This window comes from Xenopus laevis, chromosome 6L, assembly GCF_017654675.1.
Source record: "Xenopus laevis strain J_2021 chromosome 6L, Xenopus_laevis_v10.1, whole genome shotgun sequence".
In the NCBI taxonomy this organism is placed as follows: Eukaryota; Metazoa; Chordata; class Amphibia; order Anura; family Pipidae; genus Xenopus; species Xenopus laevis.
In genome coordinates, this window is record NC_054381.1 from 128,358,352 (window position 1) to 128,385,038 (window position 26,687).

General features: G+C 38.6%; 1 protein-coding gene across 3 annotated transcripts in view; it reads left to right on the forward strand.

Annotated features, from left to right (window-relative positions):
• Positions 1-2,335: 2,335 nt before the first annotated feature.
• sulf1.L (sulfatase 1 L homeolog) overlaps positions 2,336-26,687 on the forward strand; it is a 91,884-nt gene continuing 67,532 nt past the window's right edge. The window contains exons 1-2 of one of the 3 annotated variants that reach the window (XM_041566489.1): positions 2,336-2,702; positions 20,174-20,717. The gene's annotated coding sequence lies outside the window, so the exon portion shown is untranslated. The remainder of the gene's footprint in view (positions 2,703-20,173; positions 20,718-26,687) is intronic. The other 2 variants (XM_018268075.2, XM_018268077.2) reach the window with 2 other exon arrangements.

Below are 26,687 nucleotides of genomic sequence, written 5' to 3' on the forward strand. Positions count from 1 at the left end.
AACACTGTGGATAGCATTGCAGTCCTAAGTTCAGTTCCAGACAGGACACTGTTTGCAAGAACTTTGGATGTGCCCCCCGGTACATTGCCTGCCTTCCACACTCCAAAAACTACAATGATGGCCATCAGGCCCAAATTGGCAATCTGGATATTATGGCAAATATCAGACGGGTTGCTGTAAGATGCCATAGGCAGACACACGGTGTAGGACCTCACACACCCTACCCAATAGGCGGTACAGAGATGCTTGGTGCACACAGGTGGAGGTTCGGCCACCTCCTAACAATAGAAAAACCCAATGGCACACAGGTTCGCCACCTCCTAACAATAGTCCAATAGAAAAACCCAATGGCACACAGGTCTGCTGAAACACTTCAAGTGTTTATTGTGGAGTGCGGGGCAACATTTTGGGACTTGACAAAGGGGTCCACCCCGAAACGTTGCACCGCACTCTGCAATAAACACTTGAAGTGTTTCAGCAGACCTAGATTCCATAGACAGCCACTGTTAATTGGGTGTGTTTGATGGTGTTTTGGCCTCTGTATACTTGAAATGCCAAGGCCTATTTTCAATCTCAGTCTGAACCTGGTGGCCATACATGGGATGGGCTGACCTATCTGGTACACTGATTTAGTGGCCCATGGGCCAGAGAGATACAATAAGTGGGGCCATACAGATGTATGTATGTAGGCTCCCCACCTCGCTGGTAAAAATGATGCTTAATGACAATGATATTAATAGGAAAGAAATATAAAAACATATTAAGACTGGTATTTCTTTCTACAAAAGGTGACTGACAACCCTTGTGGGGCCGACTGCCCAAACAATCGGAACAGCAGGATTCAAGGATCATTCCTATTAGATGAACAACTGACATTTTCCATTAGGACAGATAATCCTTAATGCAATATGATTGCTGTATTATATGTCCCCTGACCTGCCATACGTACCCAGGTGGTTGTCAGTAAGCAGGCCCGGACTGGCAATCTGTGGGCTCTGGCAAATGCCAGAGGGGCTGCTATAAGGTGCCATAGAAAGTCAGTATTTAGTGGGCTGGTGGGGGCTGTTTGGGCCTCTGTGTGGTCTGATTGGGCCTCTGTGTACCTGAAATGCCAGGGCCTATTTTAATCCTCAATCCGGACAGTGCCGGATTTACATAGTGGATGCCCCTAGGCCCACTGCCATTTGTGGCCCCTGTCCCCTCCCCTTTATTCGTACAAATTTTCATCATCTGGACTGATGGGATTTAAAAAAAAATTATTGTATCTCCTGCATATCCCCAGTGTTTTTGAACCAATGTGGGTGTGGTTGAGCAGCATGCCAACCCCTAAAATCCTGCCGCCCTAGGCCCGGGCCTAGGTGGCCTTTCCACAAATCCGGGCCTGAGTCCGGAACTGTCAGTATGGTCTAAATCGACCAAATCTACGTATGACAAGTTCCACTGGGTAAGAGAATGGTGTTTAATCTCTACAAAGTGCTGTGGAATAGGTTGCTGCTACATAAAAAGCAATACTATTTATTTTCTAACTCAAAATAAAATAAACTGGGAGGGACTTTGTTTATACAACCGAAAAAATGGCCGAACACAGCAGCGACGATGGTAACAGCTCTGCAAATAAAAAAACAGGACGTCTACTTTAAAAAAAACAAAACTTTTTTACGTATACAGCACAGAAGCAGGTCAGATGAATGTTTTCCATTTATTCATTTTTACTGGTCCTTTAAACAGCTAATGAAAAACTCCCCCCCCCAAAAAAATGCAATGTGGGTTAATGGTGCTGCATGTCTTACTGAAATGCCTATGTCAGGAACAGGATTGTGGGACAGATATACTGGTTTAATTTTGGGAGTTTCTTTATGGTAGATAAAGTGCATGGAGGGGGATTTAATTTGTACATGAATATGACATATAAGTTGTCTGTTCTGATGCGGTCAGGGCAGTAAAGCTGAATGGACGCATTTGAACTATACACTCGACTACAACTCCCAGAATCCTCTAAGAGCATGCTCAGGGCTGGAACGTCCCAAATGGTAGGGCAGTTGTGTGGAAGCAGTGCAGACCTGTCTAATGAGATGCAACTTGCCAGCCCCCTGCTAAGTAGCCGTGTATTAGCACTTTCTATCAGCCCTGGGACTGTTCCTTTCACAAGGGTGTCACCAGCAGGATATTGCTGCGATAAAACTTTTGTTTTCCTTTTGACTGTGTTGGGTCCTAGTGATCCCAGGGGATTGGAGGGGGGGAGGTGGGTTGTGAAAAGTAACACAACGGGTCATCAGATGTGATCACTCCCCTCCACCTTCCCAGAAGCAGCAGCACCTCCCACCAGCCCTCTTTTTATAGCGCTCCCCTCTCCCACTCTCAGGTTACTTTAGGGAAGAGTTTGCAGACCTGCAGAGCGTGTGCCCTTCCCTCCCCGTCAATGTCTGCGCCTGCAGCGCTCTGAGGAGACAACCGGCCCGAGCGATTGGATTGGGCAGCCTTTGCCTTGACACAAGTTGCTGCTGCAGCCGCTGCCGAGTGTTTCAGGACGTGTTTCAACAGATGGTTGGGGTTAGACTGTGTCATCATCACGTTGGAGTGGGGATTAGATGAGGAACGGCGTGATCCACTGCCCTGCTGCAAGGGAGAAACTTATGAAAAGACGCCTTGCCAGTTGTGTGGAAATAGGGGAAAAAAAGAGTGGGTGCCCCCCTGTCTATGAGGTAAAGTGAAATGTCCCTGTATAAGTGAGTGAGTGTGCCTGGATGGAATGCCTGATCTGCTCACTTGTCAGGGGGCTGCCGCCTTATCAATGCTCATATTGTGACTGATACATAAAACTGTGCCTGATAGATAACACTGCCTGATAGATGAAACTGTGACTGATAGATGAAACTGTGGCTGATAGATGAAACTGTGGCTGATAGATGAAACTGTGGCTGATAAATGAAACTGTGGCTGATAGCTAACACTGTGGCTGATAGCTAACACTGTGGCTGATAGCTAACACTGTGGCTGATAGCTAACACTGTGGCTGATAGCTAACACTGTGGCTGGTAGATAACACTGTGGCTGATAGCTAACACTGTGGCTGATAGCTAACACTGTGGCTGATAGCTAACACTGTGGCTGATAGCTAACACTGTGGCTGATAGCTAACACTGTGGCTGATAGCTAACACTGTGCCTGGTAGCTAACACTGTGCCTGGTAGCTAACACTGTGCCGAAAATAGATGCTGCTCTGGCTTGTGGAAGAGACAAGGTGCACATTTCATTCACTCACAGCCACTTTCCTCACGCATTGCCCTGTCCTAGAAAGAGTCCCTGCGGACTACCCACAATTCCCTGGTATATGAATTGGGCAGTGTGTGTGTGTGAGTGTGCGCTAATGCTGATTTGGGAAGTTGACTTGCAGTATTATTTGTGGGAAAGTGATTTTTTATTTCACCTTTGGGTCATCCACACTTTTTAATATTTGTTATTCCCAGGGACAGCCAATCAAATGTTATGGGACAGGGGCAATTTTTGGGGGGTAGGTGGCAAAAGTGCATTTCTTGGGACACCACCATCAGAAGAGCCCCCTGGGGGTGAGGTTACTCAGAAGCAAATCGCATCTTCTATTTTGTTATTTCTTTTACTATAGACACCAGGGAGGTCCTGGCTGCATCTGTCGTTGTACTGTAGCCCCCCAGTACCACACTGTCAACCACAAGCTTTTGGGGAGATGCAGGGAGTTGCAGTTGTATCAGGCACGCTTTTCTCCCAAACTCTGATACTGGAACATTTATATCAAGTGGGAGTGTCAAGACTTTTCCACTTTACATTAAAAAGTTCAACATTGTTAAGTCCTTGCCTAAACCTTTGCATATGGGTAGCACATGCAAATAACTCTCTCTCTATATCATCTATCTATCTATCTATCTATCTATCTATCTATAGAGAGAGGAAATATAAACAGGTATGGGACCCTTTATCCAGAATGCTGGGGACCTGGGGTTTTATGGACAACGTATCTTTCTATAGTTTGGATCTTCATACCTTAAGTCTACTAGAAAATTATTTAAATATATAATAAACCCAATTTATTATATTTTAGTTGGGATCAAGTAAAAGGTACTGTTTTATTGTTACAGAGAAAAAGAAAATAATTTTTAAAAATTTGGATTATTTGATTATAATGGAGTCTATAGTAAACTATACTATAGTAGCCTTTCTGTAATTTGGAACTTTCTGGATAACGGGTTTCCGGATAAGAGATCCCATACCTGTACTTGTATTTTTGCATGCATACATTGTTTTTCAATTTATGAATATAATACCCTGGTGATATAACCCCCCTCACCAATTACTTAGGGTACACTCATTATATAACTTACTGCTTTTCCACTTAATCTTATAGAAAGTTCCATATCTCTGTAATATGGGTGCACTATGTCAGTGGCAAGTATTGCAACAGATACCGTAGGCTTTTAGTATGATGAAGATGAATGTGTTTTTTTTTTTTTTTTTTTTTTTTTGGAAATTGGTTTAGAGAACTAATAAAAAGTGGTTTCGGGGCTGAAATAAAAAAGAAAAGAGGGAGAAGGGGATTTTAAGCAGAATGAGAATAAACTGATTTGGTGTCCGCACCAGTTGCTGGTCTCTAGGAACTGAGAGTGACCACAGTATTCTTAGAAACTCGTACATCAGGTTGAAGAGATTTGAAATTGAAAGATAAATAAAGAAATTCTTACTGTCAAAGTAATATGTTACAATGTAGAGTATACTGGCTATTTTAGTATACACACTGGCTACATGTAGTCTCGACCCTGTGGTCTTCGGACTATAAAGCAAAGGATTATGTGTGTATGCAAATTCTCATTGTGACGCTTGATGTTGTTTTATGTTATTCATTGTTATAGAAAGTAGTTGTGTTAGCAGTTAAAACCAAGGACGTGGAAGAGAGTTGTGCGTTGGAAACGATGTACCAAAGTCCCCCGTTAGTAGAGAGACCGGAAATATTTAATGGTGTAGGCGTTGAGCATCATTAGCAAAAAAATGTCACCAGCCACAAATAGCTAAACACAGGATATGTAACCCATGAGTCTTGCAAATGGCAAAACAAAGCTTCTATAGTGAATTGCCTATTTGCCAGTCCGGTAGCACTAATTGGTATGGTCACTGCACGGGATGTCCAACAGATGACTCTGCTCAGTGCATGGGGGGCACATACAGAAGGGGGTATTGTGTGTGTGTGTGTGTGCAAAGTTGTGTTGGGAATTTATCTGCATTACCTGTGGTGTAAATCACTAAGGTTACCAGATCCAAGGACAGAATTCATTGGCTAAATGGGAGATGGCTCATTTGCTAAGATGTGTGCGGTAGTGAATCAAGCTGTATTATTCATGCCTGTCATTGGATATACCTGTATGCATTGCATGCTGCTTATCAAAGCTTATGTCATTTTGGGTTACAAAGCAATTCCTCTGTAAACTACAACTACCAGCAGCCACTGGGTGCAGGTTTGACACCTCTGACATTTTATTCAGATATGTAATAAATAGGTTTTCAAACAGTCATAATTAGAAATACTTATTTCCACTTATATTTATGGGCCTACTACCTACTTAAAAAAAATGTTAATTTACATTTTGGGTAGGGGGATTTTGGGTGAAGTTGGACTAAAATCTGGCTCAGACACCTATATGTGGATGCCAATGGCACACCCTGTAATAGGTTTATTAGTTTGCTGAAGTACAATCAGCAGGGGGTAAAAAATGTGCTAAAGGCAATTCAGTTTGGGCAGGAGTTGATGGAACTACATGAAATATCTTTAATCTGGGAGTAATGACTTTGTCCCACAATTACTGTTATAATTTTTATAACTGCGTTACAATCTGATGTGCAGATCTGTTGGCTATGTTCTTGGATTTGGAACTGGATCTAGTTGCACTGACTGATGTGTTAGACTCACAGCCATGAATTGATTTAGTATTCTAAAGTATTGTGTGAAGGTCATATCTGCTGATTCCCTCACCAAATCTTGTCTTGTGTATGCTCAGCAAGCACAATAAATGTGTTGTTGGTAATATGCTCTTTGGTGCAGACCACTATAATTGTCTAATAATAAAGTATGTCATGTACAGCAGCACTTTGCGAGTCTTCTCGGTCTCCCAGCTCATCCTTAGCCCTGTCATCCTTGCATACATGTCTAAGCTCTGTGAAAAACAGTTGGTGCCAAAGTATCTAAGTGTGTATGCTCAAGTTGTATGTGCATGTTCTACCCCTGCAAATTCCCAGAGCCTTTAAAATCACTTGCTGTACATGGGAAATAGTAATGCAGCCCCACAGAGATACACACGACTATGAAACATTGCGGACACACTTGTTCCTTAAGATACTAAAACTTTATTTGATTCTTCCATTGTAGAAGTCATGGTTGCTGGGGACACAGATGTCTTTGTACCCTCATGACATCATGTTCTTCGATACTGAATTCAGCTCTAGGGCATCTGTAAAGACGCCATAAATCACAGCAGGGGTTTATTTTGAGCCATAATCATTTTACTAGTACAAAGAAGACTACTCCTATTCAACCAGTTTGAAACTAGCACATATACAAGTTTGCGTTGAACTGTAACCCATAACAATCGATCAGATGTTTTGTATTTTTTTATTAGTCTAGCTACACTGAACCAGTGAACACTAACTGCTGGTTGCTTTCTATGGGTGGGACTGGGGCAAACTGCTTGTGGTTGTGCATGAGCAACTTTCAGGTCACATGCAGACTTAATATACATTTGTATTGTACTGTGTTTGGCTCAGATCAGATTCACCACCATTACTTCCAACAGTCTACCAGGAGAGTCAGGACAAAGTTGTAGCATGCAACAATGTTTTACCCCTTGACTTGAGGAGATCTTGATCTGAATCAGTAAAGAAAATCCCCTAACCAAACACAGTTTGCTTTACATATTCAGTATGACCCCCATTAACTCAGAAGACCTTATGTGCCACTACAAAATATATAAACTACAGATGTGAATAACAGTTGGTATGACCCCTTCTTCATTATTATACTACTCTTTCTATAAAACTAAAATCAATCCTAGCTGTTAAAGATTGAGAACCTTATTTGTAAAGGGTACAGACCACAGTTTCACTTAGGTTCAACAGTTATTGATTTCCTTTAAGGCAGTAGTTCATAAATCCTATCACCATTAGAGATGAGTCTTTTTACTGCTCTTAATATAGTGCACTCATAAACACAAAGCTAGGACACTTGCAAGCAGTAATTTAATGATTTATTTCCTAATGCATAATTTTTGTTCTGGGATCTATAGCTTGTTACTTAGCAGCTTATACGGTTGCAGAAGTAGCCTGTATGTTAAGGTTTGAACATTTGATCAGTTAATCAAACAATCCTTGCCTGGTTTGGGCACCCACTTCATCAGGCTAAGCCAAGTGGGTCAGATCATAGATGTGGGGGATAGGTTGTCTAGTGTGTTTGGCTGTGAACCATATACATGGGCCACTGTGGTCCTTGGTTATCTAGAATGTCTGCCTGATCAACAAACCCAAATAGACATTGAGTAGCTTATCATATTGGTTCTATATTGGCCACATGGCTGCCATATCTATCAACAAAAGCTGAATAGGCACTTAACAGCTACATGTATGGACAACTTTCTAGGCACCCGGTCTTACAATATTGTATGTATTAACTGATATTATGGATATCCACCCACTAATCCTCTATTTGGTTGGTTGACCTAGGGTTTTTTGATGTGCTCTCTCTGCAGCTGGCCAAATCACTGGTCCCACAAGATATAGATTTCCGTGGTCCTCCTGAACCCCAATCCACCCATGACTAACCCCTGATGTCTCTGTCTGGTCTCTTCAACATCACCTCTCCATATTTCTGACTTGGTGAAAACCCTAGCTATAAATAAAATCACTTTGGTGGGACCAGTCAGATACAACTGAAAATGGAATAGCATAGGGATAACTGCAGTAGAGCATGTTTGCCCTGTACAGAAAGATCCTATAAAACTGTGTGTATAGTCCCTTTAAAATGCAACCTGCAACCCTCAGCAGCTGAAACAGAACTAGAGGGCCACAGGATAGACATTGTTGGTTTACAGTAAAACAGTAAGTTTCAAATTTGGCAGGTTAAGCCTTGGACAGTAACTGGATCCCAGGAATTGACCCCTTTGGAGACTTTAAAAGATGTGTGAGGCTTTGTTTGGCCCACCATATGTTCTTGTTTATTTTCTTGGTGTATAGTATACTTGTTTACCCTGTGGCGCTCTGCATATTTATTGCCTCTCTATAAACAAATGAACACAGTTGTAAGGTGTCTTTTGTGCAAGTGGCTTAAATATTTGCATGTGCATTTATCTCATACTGGATATTAGAATAAAAATCAGCAAAAAAGTATGTTGCCAATGTAAATTCAGTAGGCAAAAAGCCTAGGGTAATAAAATTCAGCTTTCCAAGCTAAGGCAGTTTATTGAAAACAACAAACATACTAGTTATTAAATAAAACTTAAAGATCGGAAGCCATATTAATAAATAACTTGCGGCGCTTCGACTTCCGAAGTTGCCTCACAAGGAAACTTCGGGCGACTTTGGAAATCGAAGCACCGCGAGTGCATTGGCGCTGGCGTTTTCCCATTATAGCAGGGGGAAGGCAGTTCGGGGAGTTGTCGCCCCGCAGAAGAGGTGAGTAGTCGCCAGGCGACTAAATCTCCCCGGATCTGCCAGTGTGCCCCTACCCTAAAACTGATGAGTTCATGTATAAGACAATGGCAGAGGTCCAGTGACCCTTTTGAAGATGTTAATAGCCTTCCTGACATTTGCGTTTTTTTCGGAGAAAAAAACCCTGTTCAAGTTTAGTCGAATTTGATTCGAGTTTTCAAGTCGGCAATATTCGTTCGAGTTTTAGACATTCAAATGTTTTCTTAAATAACCTCCCATTGGAAATTTCAAGTATATTTGAATTTATAAAAGTAAAAATAAATCACATGAATTTGAAATTCGACCTTTAGTAGACTTAATGCATGGAAAACCAAATTACAGAAAGACCGGTTATCTGGAAAATCCAAGGTCCCGAGCATTCTGGATAACAGGTCCCATACCTGTAGTACCTGTCATATTGCTTGTCCTAGATGGCCGTGAAATAGCACTCCTAGTGGTCATACACAGATGATACATTATCATTGCAGTTCAATAACACAGCAGTATAGCTGCTCACACTCCTGTAAATAAATGCAATTTGCAGAGAAGGAACGATCTGTTTGTTCACAGATAAATTGTTTGCTAATCTTTTATTGAATGTGCAGGTAATTGTACTCCCCTTTAGTGTTGAATTTACTGTATTATTAAGTCAAGCTAAGCAAGCATGCAGCCATTTTGAATAACAATTCGTCCTCTGGAGGGCGCTATTTTACTAACATGTTGGGATGATACTCTGAGTAAAGCTTGCTGTGCAGAACTTTAAAAGATGTACAGAATCAATTTAAAGGGATTCTGCCATGATTTTTAGGGGGTAGTTTTTATTTATAAATTACATTGTTTAAACTGCAAATAATTCACTCTACCATATAAAATGTTATCCCTGAACCAACACGCATATATTTTTAAGTTGTAATATTGGTGTGTAGGCAGCCATCTCAGGACATTTTACCTAGGCATGTGCTTTTCAGATAGAGCCAGTGCTGCACTGGAACTGCTTTCTGACAATTGTTTCTCCTACTCAGTGTAACTGAATAAGCTGTTATTCTATTTATTCTGGGTTACCTTCCCATTTTTTGCTGATGGGCTGCTGGGGGAACAGGGAGGGGGGTGATATCACTCCAACTTACAGTGCAACAGTAAAGAGTGACTGAAGTTCATCAGAGCACAAGTCACATGACTGGGGACACCTGGGAACTGACAATATGTTTAGCCCCATGTCAGTTTTCAAAATTTAAATATAAAAAAAAATCTGTTCGCTCTTTTGAAAAACTGATTTCAGTGTAGAAGTTTGCTGGAGCAGCACTATTAACTGTTTTGAAAAAAAAAAAAACGTTTTCCCATGACAGTATTCCTTTAAGTAGGTTGGTTGTTATTCAATCATATGAATGAAAATCACAAGGTTAATTTCTTTAGCACTCTGATGTATGGATTGTGCTGTTGCTGTATTTTTGGGCATGACGTGGGATGTAAGGTCCGCAGAATAGCCCTAAGGTCCTTGGGTTAATTGCATTTAGCGGTCTGCCTCAAGGACCTCAAGCAGGCAGTAGTTGTGAATAATAATTTTGCCAGCAGGCCAAAAGCCCACAAGCGAGATTCGACTGTTTGTATCTTCTTAACACCTGGTGAGCAGGGAGCATGTCTCACAACTGACACTTGCTCCTGCACTCCCTTTCTCCTAGAAGCTAAATCAGCAAATAATTACAGAGGGGAAGTTTTTCGTCATACTAACGTACCAGGGAATGTTATATGCTGCTTTCTATCTATAGTAATATAGATATATTTATCTATAAATAAACTGAGAACTGAGTTCCCAAATTTTTTTAGTTAGTTCTAAAATCCAGCAACCCACATGGTCAGAACTACCCACTGGCAGTTTTAGTGACACTGGAGTGCCTGCTGTGCCTGGAAGTGGAGGGGGTATTATTTCTAATGGGGCAGAGTATTGACATCCACAAGGGGCTCTTCAAGGTCGTATTCTACTTTTTAGAAACTGGGTTCTTTATGTATCAGATGGGCTTGTATAAGTGATGTAAATCTTTTAGTGGCAGGACCTCTATAAAATTGACATAGTGAAAAGCATCCATTTGGTCAGCTCTGTCTGATTTTACAAGATAATAAATCCACAGCATTTTCTTTGACAGATAAAATCCCAAGGTCTTGAAGACAAAGCAACCCTGAGACTGAAAAACTTGTACATGTTAGTCTTGTACAGTGGAACCCAGACTTTACCCTTTTTGTTTGTATAGTTATGGGATCCATTGTCCAGAAAGTTGCGTGAAGGCCATCTCCTATTATCCAAATTTTTTAAAATGATTTCTTTTTTTTTTTAATAAATAATAAAATAGTACCTTGTACTTAATCCAAACTAAGATATATAAGTAATCCTTATTGAAAGCAAAACCAGCCTATTGGGTTTATTTAATGTTTACATGATGTTCTAGTAGACTTAAGGTATGAAGGTCCAAATTATGGAAAGATCCATTATCCAGAAAACCCCAGGTCCCAATCATTCTTGATAACAGGTCCCATACCTGTATTATTTTGTTGGACTTAAATTGTAAAAAGTCTGTTAGTGCCATGAGAACATATAAAAGAATTCGTAGCACAGCGCTGCGCAATATGTTGGTGCTCTATAAATACAAATTAATAATAATAAATAGTACTACAGTATATAAAGCAGAAATAACCAATTGCCCACAGCAATTGTACCCAGGTGCAGCTTTATATGTCACTTCTTGGTGCAGACAGGTACACCTGGGCTCACAGATCACATTTTGTAAATGTGCTGAGAGGGGGGAAAAACACCTGAAACCTACAGATTTATTGATGGATAAAAAAAAAAACACTGCCGGGCGAACTTAAAAGAAATGAAGTAATTGTCCCAAGTGCAGTAAATAGAACACTTCTATGCGTCTGCCTCTGGGGAAGTCCAGCATGTTGTCAAAAAGTAATTTACTGTTCCAGGTGGCGAACACTCAGGCAAAATATTTATGGTACATTCAGCATTCCTTCGTGCCCTTTTCTAGTGACAGCAAGTGTGCGGTACAACCGAGGCTCTTACTAGCAAACATGAAGTCCTGGTGTCATTTATAGCAGCAGTCTGGGCTGCAGCCTTCCAGCAGAAATACGAATGTGCACACTGCAATTTAATGGTACTCGTATACTTCAGTGCCTCAGGCCTCATTCACACAGGCAGCATTTATACCATTTTCCTTTCTACTTTGAATTTTCCTGCTTTGCATCATTTTATTGCTATTGTCATAAGCATGTGGAGAATCTGATTTTCGGGGGGCCCTGTCTAGACACCATGATGTCATAAAAAAGGACACATGCCTCCCCTGTTGAGCCGTGAAATGGACATGTTCACCTTAAAACATGGTAGGGATACAATGGATCCAGGATTCAGTAAAGTATTTGACTTAAAGGACATGTAAACCCCCCCCCATAAAAATGTAACCAGTGAACGGCCTCTTTGAAATCTTTAGATACCTTCCACTCTGGTTGTTAAAAGGTTTAACAGTAAGGCTGCAGCGTCCCCTTAATCACTTAGAAATCGTTATAATCCTCTAACCTACTCAGGCTCCCTCCTTCAAGAATTTGCTTTGGCTGTTGGCTCATGAGCATGCTCAGTTCTTCTCAGCTCAGATTACTAAACACAACCTCCAGTCTAACAGCCAATGAAGAGATAGCATTGCTGGTTCCCATAGAAACTCTGCTCTAGCTATCTGTTCCTACTTTTTTTTTTTTTTCTGCTAACCACCTCTTTTGAGCTCTGTGCACAATCCCAACAGAACTTTTTATCAAAGTATGTTGTGCCTGTGTAAACCTGCAATGAACTTTACAGCATTCATGTCTGTTTGCAGATGTCAATATTACTGATGATATTACTGATGATATTACTGATGATGTGTCGGAGGGAAAATGGCTGCTGGGTGAAAGCTGCTATTTGTTTTAGGAAAATATGATGGTGCTGCAGATGGAGGGGGTATATGCAGTACAAATGATGTGGCTTGGGTGGGGAAGATATGCCCAAAGAGTGAATGGGATTACATGTATGTGTGGGATTATACTTGTATGAGTGAGTGGGATTACATGTATAAATGAGTGAGTGGGATAACATGTATAAATGTTTTTTTCACATAGAAAATACACATAGAAAATAGAAAGTAATTGGAAAAAGTCTTTATTTCTGGTGAACTTTCTGAAACCAACTGAATTGAAAGACCATTTTAAAAGTGTGAATAAAGCACTGAACACCTGTAGATTACTGTTTTTTTTTTTTTACATGAAATAGAGCGGCATGCCATATCACAGGTTATGTTTCCATTAAAAACTGCATTTGCAACATTGTCAAGGGTGCACAGCAATTGCCATTAATCTCGGTGATTGGGAACATGGATGGTTTTGGGCGTGTCGGTCAGCAGTGTGACCTTAATCTAAAGGCCCCTTGGGTTTTTTTTAAAGCTTTTTGTTAACCTTCAACCTTAAACACTCCCTTTAGTGATACATACCGGTAAATGTGCATTGAATTATCCAACATGTTTTGTTCGGATGGTGGATAAATCTTGTGCAAAGTATTGAAGAGTAAATGCAAGAAAAATTGATTTTGACCACCTTTCCTTGAAAAAAGAATCTCCTTGTTACAGATATTGTTTGAATGTATCTTCTTTTGCACTGTATAAGGGTCCTTTATTTTCTTGGAATGTCATAGCATCTGTAGGAAACATTTGCACCATACACCATAAGGGTTCATTTAATTGCAAATGGCTTTACTTTATTTCTTAGCCATAAGTCTAGCAAGCAGGGTTGTAATTAGAATGAAGGCATCCAACAACATGGCTGCCCTTCGCATGATACTGTATATCTACTAGGGCTGTGCCAAACCAAGATTCAGTTCGGCTGAAATGGAATCCTGCAAAAAGTATTACAATTAAACCGGATCACAGGTGATGTTAAAGCTTTGGACAACTGATTGCAAACTTTTTTTTTTTTAACAAAATACAAAATTTTTTATCTTTCTTGAATTTCTTTTGTAAATTTAGATTCAGATTCAACATTGTTCAAACCTTTGTAGAGCATTTGGTATTCAGTCGAATCCCAAATTTATGGAATCTGTCCGTCTCGGATATCAACCAGCACTTTAAATAAAGTGTACAAATATAAATGTAGAGAACAAACCAGTAGCAGGCTTGACAAAGGACCCAGTGGGGTCTGAAACGTTGCCCTCACCTTGTATGTATGTGGGCTACAATAAACAATTAACCACTTATTTCACCATAATCCGTGTGCTACTGGTTTGTTCTCTACATTGTATGCTGGACCTGTTGGGCAGGAAAAGGTCAACCAGATCAAGCACCTGATACCCTGCACAGGGTTTACCTGAAGGGTTGAGCACTCCAAGCTTTATAAATAGTGTACAAATATAAAGTTCTGTTGGGAATAATATAATGTATGATTTACTAAAGGGGATTATTCCTTTGACTAGATGCACATTGGCCTTTGTTACAGAATGTTTTGCGATGACAACTGTGCCATAAATATCACTGATTTCATTGAGTACAGATATGTTGAGACACTCACAATGGTGTAGATTCAGTACTGCGATAATTTTGGAAGCAGTTGTCTTGTGGTTTTGGATACTTTAGCAAAGCATCAACATTGAACACTGTTCCTCTTAGGCTGATTCAGTTGTTGATTCATGTTTGATTCATGCAATCATAATTTATGGTACTGTCCCCCTTGACATATCCAATTGTTTTCCACTAACTGTTGATGTTGTTTTAGACTCATTTTGTAATGAAACAGTTAGGAGAACTGTATTGTTGTACTCAAATCTAGTATGTAACATGTTTATATTTCTATTTGCAGTGTTGTTGCATATTATATGTGCATTTGTATGGCTTTTACACATCTTATTGTTGTAGGTTTTTAACTGTAATACAAACTGCATTTAGATATTTTAACCTGTTTCTTATGGAGTACCCACCTGGACAGTTGTGTTCAGTGAAGGCTTTTTCATGACCTCTCATAATGCCTGCCAAAAAAAAAAACATCTATTTAAAACTGCATGCTTTAACAAAATCCAGAAATACTCAAGCTAAAACCTTTTGAGGCCATGTAGAGGTCAATGGCAGATGTCCTTTTTACAATTTGTAGATATTGTCATCTGCGCTGGATTTCATACGATAAAACAAAAAACTCAGGGTTTTCAGGCGACAGCTCAAAAATCACATGATTCAAATTTTGGTTCAATTTTGTAGAGATTTTTCCTGCTCCATTTTTTTTATTTTTTTTTAGCTAATTATTTGATAAATGAGTTAAATTCAATTCTTGGATGCAAGTTAGGTCGACTTTTTTTTATACTAAAATAAATTTGACTTTTAGTAAATAACCCCCAATTATCAAGCAAGAAATATTGATGTTAGGGATGCACCGAATCCAGAATTCAGTTCGGGATTCTGGCTTTTTCAGCAGGATTTGTCCGAATCCTAATTTGCATATGCAAATTAGGACGGGAGGGAAATCACGTGACTTTTTATCACACACCAAGGAAGTAAAAAATGTTTCCCCCTTCCCACCCCTAATTAGCATATGCAAATTAGGGTTCGGATTCGGTTCGGCATTCGGCCGAATCTTACGCAAAGGATTCGAGGGTTCGGCCTAATCCAAAATATTGGATTCGGTGCATGCCTTATTGATGTGCCAGTTGGGTTCGATGCATGCCAACATAACGTTGGTGAAAAGACTAAAAATCTCAAACTTTTGAAGAAATTTAAATTTTCTTCATCAAATTTAATTTCTAACTTCAATCTTTAATAAATCCACCAATAAATCTCTGGAAAAAAACGTGGGGAATATTCTATTTCATTAATCTAGAATTTAAAAATACATTATTAAAAAAAATATTTATTATGGAAATTCCGCATTACAAGAACTATTCAGAATTAGATACATTTGTGTCTCCTATATCCCTATGTGTACAGCAGAATGTCAAACATCCAGGGGACTATTAACTAAACTTTGATTATTTTTTTCTGGTAGAGGTTTTTTGGGCAAGATTTATTATAGCCCAAAGATGCTAAAAGTCAGAATCCGAAAATACACCATCTTAAACCTGTTGAGGTCATGTAGAAGTCAATGGCAGATGTCCCTTTTACAATTTGAAGATATCGTGATCTGCGCTGGATTCGGTCCAAGTGACACGGCCGTCAAATCCAAAAGAATTCGCACAATTTGAGTTTTCGCTTGATTTTTCCTGAGTTTGAGTTTTCCTGACCTGACTTTTTTTCTAGTTGTTTTATAGATAAGTAAGATAAAATCATGGATGGGAGTTTGGTCGAGCTTGGTTTAATAAAAAGATGAGGTAAATTGAGTTTTACTAAATAACCCCTACAGTGTACGTGTTCATTGTCAATTCTGTTTAAGACATTTAAGTAGAACTGGAATTAAAAAATTGCTTCTTTGGGGTTAGCTGGGTTCTTTTGGCACATGTGAGAGTTTAAATTAAGTACCTAGGGGTAAAAATTTGTAACATATATCATTCATTTATTTATATATATATATCTCTATCTATAATAAACGACATGACCATTTTTAGGCTTATTTGGGTTCTTTTGTCAATGCGTTGCCTGATATAGTCTGTCTATTGTGGAGTATCAGGATATTCTCCGGAACAGCTAGAAGGCTAATGAGATTGATACTCACTGTTGATCTTGTGTAGTCATGCATAATCTAGCATCTATCTGCTTGTCTGTCTGCCTACAAATCTGAATTGCTTTCTTTTTAGAATAAATATTTGCCAGCAAGGAGCTTCATTTTTATAACCAATCGCCCAAATTATTTATTATCTGACCAATGGTTTGTTTAATGTTGCTGTCATGTCTTTGGTTATTGAATATGGTGTTTTCCTTTCACTGGCAAGATTAGTGGCATTCAGCTTTATCTTCCTAATCCCAAAAGAAAAATCTAGATATATTTTTTAGATATATGTATATAGGCATATGTACATGTAACACTACTTGTATATACAGCAATCTTCATTCAAACAGTGCGTTAATAGAACAGGTGAGGAACAGTACACTATAAGAACATAAATAACTAAGTGGCCCGACCTTATATTTTACCACTGAACATGACATGGCACGTTTGCAATGCAGGACAATGCCAATTCTTAATTTTATGAAAAACTGATTTTGGACAATATAAGTCTCAAGGTGGCCATTCACTCACAGATATTTGGTGCATGTGTGGTGGGAGACAAGGCAACCAATATCGGCAAAAGCCTTGGATATGGATCATCTCGTCAATCAGACAGGATGGGAAAAGGTTAATTTTGTATCGTCAGGTAGAGGTATTGTTTCTACCTGCGTATCTGATGATTCAGCTTTAACGTTTTTAGAGACAACTAATGATCTTTCCCGCGACCAGGGGTCGCAGGAAAGATCGTAATTGTAATGTGAATGGCCACCGTTCGGTTTATCTAATGATGAACGGGTTGTTTTTATTTGGTGAATTGGCAGTAGCATTTAATGGTGCCTTCGGCAATTTGGAATCTCGGCATTAGCACCTCTTTAGGCACTGTGCGGAAAGCTGAAATCATTATGCAGATTCTCTATGCAGAATGCAGTGTAGTTGGGGACAGATGCATGAAGCATTAAATCGCTGGTTCCTGATGCCAGGTGAACCAGGCAGAGCTTGGAAAATAGAAGAGCTGGGAATGTTATCAGTTCTGTATCCGTTCTGTGCTTGTGCCAGTGTGTGAGGAGTTGGAATGTAATACTGTCAGTGTGGGTGGCATGGGAAAGTAGTAAATCTGGAGGAGAGTTGTGAATGCTGGAATGCCATGCTACTGCTAGTGTTTGTTTGTGAAAACTGGGAATGTGCTGTGCTACTGTTAATGCAGGGGAGCTGTAACAAAACCCAGTGTTGGAGGTATCAGATTGTAGGAAAACCTCACTACTGCCAGTGTGGGAGAGTCTGGAATGTAGGAAATGTGTGCCACTGCCAGTATGGGAGCATTAGGAATGTAGGAACAATGTGCTACCGCCTGTTTGGGAGAGTTGAAAGTGTAGGAAAACATCACTACTGCCATTGTGGGAGAGTAAGAATGTAGGAAAGCTGTGCCACTGCCAATGTGGAAGAGTTGGGAATGCTGGAAAGCTATGTTACTGTCAGTGTGGGATAGTTGTGTGGGTGAGGGAGGGGGTAGAAGAGCAAAATTCAAATAGGAAGAGACCCACTACTAGTAAAGAAGTAGCCCGAGTATTTATAAAACTAAAATCTTTATGAGGACATGCATTAGCCTAACGTGTTTCATGCCTAAATTGGCACTTACATGCACTCATATGTATATGAGCATCAGGAAGTCACATTATCATAACCTGATCCAACTACTATGTCCCTATCACATGGTGACAGGTTAACTGATATTTAGGATACTACTTTCTGAAATTCTCAGGGTATCCGTTACTCTGCTCATTAATATTTTGAGCACCTGTTGGCCATTAGAGAAATGGATCCTTTCAACTGTGTAACGGTTTAACTGTGTATATATTTTTTTTTAATAGGATTTGCAGACAGTGCGATATACAGCCATATACAATGTTTATTTACAGATTATTTAGTACATTTTTTACAGAAATGCTATTTATACTTTAATTATTTACTGCAGTTATACATTGGATTATGGTTATAATCACTGCAGATAGATCGGTAACCCAGTTTATACTGTATAGTAACCCTGTTGCCCCATTTCTTGAAATATCAATTGCTTAATTCATTGAGGTGTGAAAATATGAACCAGTCACACTGGTACAGGTATGAGACCTGTTATCCAGAATGCTCAGGACCTGGTGTTTTCCGGTTAAGCGATCTTTCTGTAATTTGAATCTCCATAATTTATGGGGCAGATTTATTAAGGGTCGAAATTGAAAATTCTAATTTTTTTTATGGTCAAAATTGTGAATTATCCAAACTGTATTTCAAGCTTTAATTTGAATTTCGAGATTTATCATAATCCTTTAAGAACTCAAATTCGACTAGTCGCCACTTAAAACCTGCGAAGTTCATGTCAAGTCAATGGGAGAGGTCCAGGGATCAATTTGGACATATTAGTAGCCTACCTGACATTCAAGTTTAGTTGAATTTGATTCGAGTTATCGAGTCTGTAAAATTTGTCCAAGTTTTAGATATTTGATTTTATATAAATAACCCCCCAGTCAAATTTCGAGTAAATTCTAATTTAAAGGAGTTAAAAAAAACTTGCATGAATTTGAAATTCAACATTTAATAAATGTGCCTCTAAGTCTACAAAAAAATTGTGTAAACATTACATTTCGTTCCAATAAGAATTAATTATATCTTAGTTTGGATCAAGTACACAATACTGTTTTATTATTTAAGAGAAAAACATACTAATTTATAAAGAAAAGAAAATCAACTGAAATTATTTTGTAATTTAAGAACAATATGACTGACCCTTTTTAACTGGATTTGTATTCGACTGAATCCATGTTCCTGGCTGAACTGAATCCTTAAAATAATGTGACTTTTCATCTCACAAAAAAATAAGTTAAAGATTGTTAAAACGGTTGCGTTTCTCTCCCTTCAGTTTGGATTCTGGTTGGAATTTGGCAAAATTTTTAATCTGGCTTTGGTGCATCCCTAATAAAACGGAAACATTCTTTCAGGGACACTTTTTTCTACTGTGCTAAGTGAATGAGAACTTCACAATAGGAATTTCTTAGTGTGGATCGCAATTCTTAACATTCACAGGAACATAAAAATACTCTTGTGCAATGGGCCAGTTTTAAAAAAAGCAGAGGTAAAATATTTTTGGTAGAAGGTATAAAAAATGGACTGGAAATTAGGCCGAGACGGTATGTGATGATAAAATGGGCTCCAACAGCCCAGAATAAAGACACACAGTCCGGTTATTGTTTATATTAGAGTAGGCAGCCATCTGAACTAAAGGATAATAATGCTTTCAAGGTGAACCACCCCTTTAACTCACAGCATTCCATTGGCCTTTTTTTTTTATTCAGTAACCTAGTAAAGGAACGTGTGGTTCTTAAATAGGCTGCAATGCTTTATATGTTTCTTTTTACAGCCAGTACTTTCATGTCTCCTTTGCTTTAACAAGAACAAATGAAATACAAAAAATATTCGTATATTATATAGTGAATAAAGTACCCCCTATTGTAAAATATAAGGATATTAAAAGTTACCGAGGAGTTTCATGACCATATAAAAACACGAGGCCGAAGGCAACTGGGGGTACTTTATTTATTATAATACACAAATTTCAGTGAGTCATGTGACAGAAATGACATCAGAACTCACCGTTTATAAGGATATAATTTACAAGATATTCATAGCTTTTGTGTATTCTTTATTTATATTATGATAATTAGTTTGGGAAGAGTACAATAATAAGGAAATGACAGCAAACATTGAATTCTGCTTTCTTTTACTTTAGGTAACAGCTTGTCCTATATTCTGCTTTGGACTCTGGTTTACTGCTTCAAGGTTGTTCTAAGATCATATCTAAGAAAAAAACGAGCAATTTCGCAGCGTATCTATAAACAGGTGAGTAAAGATTTACATCTATTTGGACACTCCTGATTAGTATCAATAAAGGGCAATTGTGTTATTTAACTAACCCCTACTTCTCATAGTAGCAAAACAAAGTAGTACAATTTTCTACGTGTGTTCCTGTGTGTTTTTCTCTGACCATCATGTTAAGTCCCCCTAATTTATCCAGCACTACTGACCATTCTAACTACTTAATAATGAATGATATAGATGTGGACACTGATTCAGAGTAAGACAGAATTAGGGTACATTTTCCCTTGAAGGTTCCTTATACATTATAAGCATTCTATGTTCATAAGATGTTGATGGCTGCTTTGGATAGCTGACAATGCAAAAACAGAAGGCAGAAGGAGACGGCCTTTGAATCTATTTTGTCGATCCCCATTACTTTTGTTTCCTTGGAGAAAAAATACACGTACAAAAAAAAAGTAAGTCAAAAAAAAAAAAATAGAATTAGCAATACCAATAATCTCACAAAGTTCTGACCATTCGTATTGAAAAGGAAACCAGGCTTGGTGTATAATTGTATTAATAGAATATACTGTGTTACCCAGTACAGGAATAGGGTAAAGGAATACTGTATTATCCAGAATGCTTGGGACATGGGATTTACTGTATAAGGATAATTCCATAATATGGATCACTCTGTCTGCTAAAAAATATTTAAATATTAAATAAACCAAATAGGATTGTCTTGCCACCACTATGGATTCATGCAACTTATTTAGAAGTAAGTACAAGGTACTACAGGTATGGGACCTGTTATCCAGAATGCTTAGGACCTTAGGGGTTTTCCAGATAACTGATCTTTATGTAATTTGGATTTTCACACCCTAAGTCTACTAGAAAAGTATTTAAACATCAAATAAACCCAATAGACTGGTTTTGCTTCCAATAAGAATCCATTATATTTTAGTTTGGATTACAAACAAGGTATTGTTTTATTAAAAGGAAATACATTTAAAAAACTTGCATTATTTGGATAAAATGGAGTCTTTGGGAGATGGCCTTTCCGTAATTTGGAGCTTTCTGGATAATGGGTTTTCAGATAATGGATCCCATACCTGTATTTTATTATTCCAGAATTAAAATAAAATTTAAAGATTAGAATTGTTTGCTTAAGCTTTACTCTATGCAAGACGGCTGAACCCTATAAATTAATATGGCTAAATATTTCATAATTCTATATAATGACCTTATTGCACCAGCCTAAAGTTTCAGCTTCTCAATAGCTGTAATGATCAAGGATTTCAAACCTGTCACATGGGTTCACCATCTTGGAAAGTGTCTCTGATACTCAGTGGACTCTGAGCAACTGAGAAGCTAAGATTAGGGGTCAACACAAATTAACAAGTAGAAAATTAGGTTGGCCTGTACTATAAGATGAGGGTACGGAGCTCTTTATTAAATTCTGATGCCAGTTGCACTGGTTTCTATGCTGCCATTCAGTAATTATCTGTATTAATTAGTAATCTGCCTTATATTAAGACATTTGTATTCTATGTGTACTGTATATTGTGAGTCGGACCCTAAAGCTCAGTAAGAAACAGTAGCACAGAGCATGTGCAGTGAATCCACAAAAAAGAAGATGGGGAGCTATTGGGGCATCTTTGGAGACAGATATTTACTGCTAAAAGGTTGTGGTTGCCTTGGGCTGGTACAGAAGCCCAAAACGTAATGTACAACATTTCTAGCTACTTCTTTAGTTAAGCTTTAGTTCTCCTTTAAGGTCAATTGAACATGGGTATTTTATTGCCTGCATTTAAGGTGTGGTAAGCAGGCAGAAAATATGTATGTCTTTTATGTACTCTTATACCAATGGGGATTCAGCCCCAAGTATTTTGTTCATGTGACCTATTACCTTAAAGTGATACTGACGCTAAAAAAATGCCTTTTGAAATATGAATGAACATTAAACGTTACCTATAGGTCATGTTGATAGTTTTTTGCTAAGAGATCTGTTTTTGTAAATAATTGTTAGTTGATGTTCCTTAACCTGACTGTTTTGCCAACCTGACTGTCCCATCTCAGCCTGTCGGTTGAAGTTTCTAATGCTAAGTTTCTCTTGCTGCACAAATATGGCAGCCCCCTCATAGAGGAGCACAGGGAGTCAGATGGATAATGTAAAAGCTTTATAAAAATACTTTATGGCAAAATTCTAAGTAGCAAAAAAAGCCAATACTATGAAAGATTTAAAAATGGTTTAATTTCTGGTTTCCATATCTCTTTAAGTTATGATGAGCTTTATAAGATGTGTATTAATTCGTTCCTTTCTAGCACCAGGATTGTTGGTTCTGACACATACATTAGTGTTGGGAGCAAATGTACAGAATGTATATTAAAAATATGCTTTTAGCGGACAACATTGCATTCAGGGAAAGTGGTATGACTGCCTGTGGTTCTATGAATACTTGCTCTTGTTTGGCCATTCCAAATATGTTGCTGTAGTCACATTACTTTTTTGTTTTTTGTGTTGATTGAAGCTGAAATACTACTGTTAAATGAGGATAAATTACAGCTATGCTTTTGTATATAGCCAAGCATACAACAAATGTCCTGTTGCATTAACATGAGTCATGAGAAAAATTCTACTCCTTGGCTATATCCCAAAATATTCCCAGTATAGCTGGTTCTGCCAAGATGAGGAAATGGATGGAAATCAGCTTATGCATACCTTCATTATATGTGCCCTCTCTGTTCTAATATGTTTTTCATTTTTTTTGGAGATTAATGGAAGGAATCAAGTGGATTTAAGTGTCTCCCCAAATTTTTAGGGGCTGTTTATGTTTTTATTTTAATTTTTGCCCCAGTCAAGGTCTTCTTCTTTTTTTATTTTCTTCCAGAAGGACAAAAGGGCTGATGATCGCCAGCTAATAAGAAGACATAGGGGCCGATTCACTAATGGTCGAATATCGAGGGTTAATTAACCCTCGATATTCGACTAGGAATTAAAATCCTTTGACTTCGAATATCGAAGTCGAAGGATTTAGCGCAGATAGTTCGATCGAAGGATAATTCCTTCGATCGAACGATTTTAACGGATTTGAATCCAACGATCGAAGGAATATCCTTTGATCAAAAAAACTTAGGCAAGCCTATGGGGACCTTCCCCATAGGCTAACATTGACTTCGGTAGCTTTTAGATGGCGAACTAGGGGGTCGAAGTTTTTTTTAAAGAGACAGTACTTTGACTATCGAATGGTCGAATAGTCGAACGATTTTTACTACGAATCCTTCAATTCGAAGTCGTAGTCGTAGGTTGAAGTAGCCCATTCGATGGTCGAAGTAGCCCAAAAAAAACTTCGAAATTCGAAGTTTTTTTACTTTGAATCCTTCACTCGAAATTAGTGAATCGGCCCCTTAGAATTTTGAAATGGTAACTAGTAGAAGATTTTTTTTTCCTCTTATCATTCTGTATACAGAGTAATAAAGTACAGCAGGTATAGGACTTGTTATCCAGAATTTTCAGGACCAGGGATGTTTTGAATAACTATCTATCTTGCCATAATTTATCTTCAATAATAAAATCCTGTAAACATTAATTTAAAAAAAAATGTAAATGAAAGCTTAGCCTGCCTAGGACTACAAAGGGATTTGCGATTGTACAAATCCCATAACTTCAACATTAATGTCACTTTCAGTTCTGTGCTCGGCATTTCTCATTTAAAGCACCGTGGGGGCTACAAGGTGTTCTTCACCAGAAGCAAAGGCTCTTCAAGGCCTGACCGCACATGTAATGACAAGTTGCTTCTCTGTTGGGTCATGTCCAGCCTTTATTTAAAATTGTTGGCAAGTGTCTGCCCTCAGAGGCTTTCTGCCTTGGAATATGCTGCATAGGGATTTAGGAAACCACAGGACTGACCTTTTATAGCTTTTGTCTGGACCCCTGTGGAACTTTACATGCAGTTGGCTGACTAGTTACAAAATCCTTAGCTGCCTCATACATCTTCATATTGGCAGAATAGGAACTGTTCTATGGTACATTAAAGCTGTATTCACTAGAACCCGATAAAAATGTTTTCGCTTATTATTATATGTTGTAATGTCATGTTTCAGTTGTTTGTCCAGTCTCGAAACTTCAGCAACAGATGGATAAGTAATGCTAATATATGGAACACTGAAGCTCCCATTAAACTGTATTGCTTTCGACTTGGCTCTAGTGTAAATTCCTACTGTGTGTCCTTCTATGCATACACAGAATGATCTTTTGCTACTCTTTGCTACCCTTATGAGCCAATTGGCACATCATTCTCAAGATGCCGTAGACGTGCAGATTATAACCTAGTGTTGGAGGAACGATCGTCCATGTCAATCTTCCTACCTGCAGCTAACCAGCTAATATAAAGTAGTAAAGCAAAGAAATCACATGATTTTCTGGTCAATTATTGACAGCAATCACACGAAAGTTATGTCCGACAAATAGCAGTGACAATCTCCCAATGATATCGTCATGCAGAGATCTTATTGGTAGCTGATATAAATCTTTTTGACTGAACGACCGATGATTTGATGATCACAAATAATAAGCTCTATTGTAAAGATTAAAGTGATACTGTTTTTAAAGGGATGACACTAAGCGGGTTAATTATCAAAATCTGAAAATATCTCATTATTTTCTGAAAGCTAAAACAAATCCACTTCTCCCATTGACTTCCACATGAATTTGGCAGTTGGAGAACTTTTTTATTCGGACTTTTAACACCCTCAGGGTTTTATAAATTCCGAAAAATTCTAGTTTTTTTTTTTCCACTAAAAATTAAAAGAAAAAAACTTGAATTTTTCAGGTTTTTGGCATTTGACTTTAATAAATAAACGGAATGCACCGAATCCAGGATTCGGTTCGGGATTCGGCCTTTTTCAGCAGGAGTCGGAGTCGGCCGAATCCTTCTGCCCAGCCGAATCAAATTCGAATACTAATTTACATATGCAAATTAGGGGCGGGAGGGAAATTGCGTGACTTTTTGTTGTTATTTGTTATTTTCCCCTTCCCATCCCAAATTTGCATATGCAAATTAGGGTTCGGATTCAGTTCGGTATTCGGCCAAATCTTTCGCAAAGGATTTGCGGGTTCGGCCGAATCCAAGATAGTGGATTCGGTGCATCCCTAATAAGTAACCCCCCTAATTCTCATCAGGAATGCTAATAAATAGAATGAGATGCCATTAAGAAACATTTTGGTAAATTTAGGCATGTATAAAGTTTGGTATACTAGGGTAAGGGTATATGGTTATCTATCAAAGCCAAGAGTATTCAGATGTGCTGAAAATTCTCTAGTAAAGCCCTTCGTAACTGCCATGGAGTCAGTACATATCTATAACATAGTTCATATTTAGGAAAAGGAATTTTAGATGGAATGCTACAACTATAACATGGAACATGAAGAATTCTGAAATTTCAAGTTCCTTGTACTTTATTTGTTAAATGAAATGCCATAAGATGGGGGCAGCGATTTATGTTTAGTTTCTGATGGCTGATTTTCTATAGGCTGCACTGTAAACATGTTCTGATTGATAAAGTTTCTTTACAGACCTCCACGGTGGAGCGAGGAGGAAATAATGGGCAGGTGACACGCTCAGTTAGTGACGAGCTCTCCACTCTACATAATCTTTTTTTGCTGGATAAATTCCTCTTGCCTACTGAATTCCTCTCTTTGATCATTTCAGGGCTCATGGAATAAGAGAAAACAAATGTGGGCACATTTGATTACAGTGGAGGCTTGTTTGTTAAAACAGCGTCGGGTATAGCCTGGCTATTGTCTTGCGTGCATGCATGAGTGCTGCAAGGGCTTTGTGTTGGCAGGAGCTATTCATAAGAAAGTTGCCCTTAAGGAAAGTTTCTTGCACAAGCAAAACATTGTATGGGGTTTAACTCTTGTTGGGGGGGGGGGGTTAATTACTGGTAAGCTATTCTGTTTCTTTATTCACTGAGTGTACCTACACATGGTGTCACATGGAAAGAGGTGCAAACTCCTTTACATGTACATCATTACAAACCGTATTTGGAAAAATCATCATTTGAATATTTGCTAAGATGTACAATCGCAATATTTTGCACATATTTTGGCTATGAAGCTGACCCAGACTGCTATGTGCATTTATACAATTGTGGTTCACAATATTCAAACTCCGTTGGCCATTGTGCAAGTAGCCAGAGGCCTCTATTCTCCCATTTTGGATGTCTGAGATGTTTTTGGGGCTCATGTTCAACTTTGCAATTACATGTTTAGGTTCCCAGGGTCAGATTTTTGAAAGTGGTCTGACAAATGCTCAGGGAGTCCGTGCTAAAGCAGTAGTTGTGATTGTGTTCCTACTGGACAGACCCAGCATTGGCTGTCTCTGCAAACACCAGTGGCTGCAGAACTTGAAAGGGAGATCACGAGCTAGGGACAGAGAGCAAAA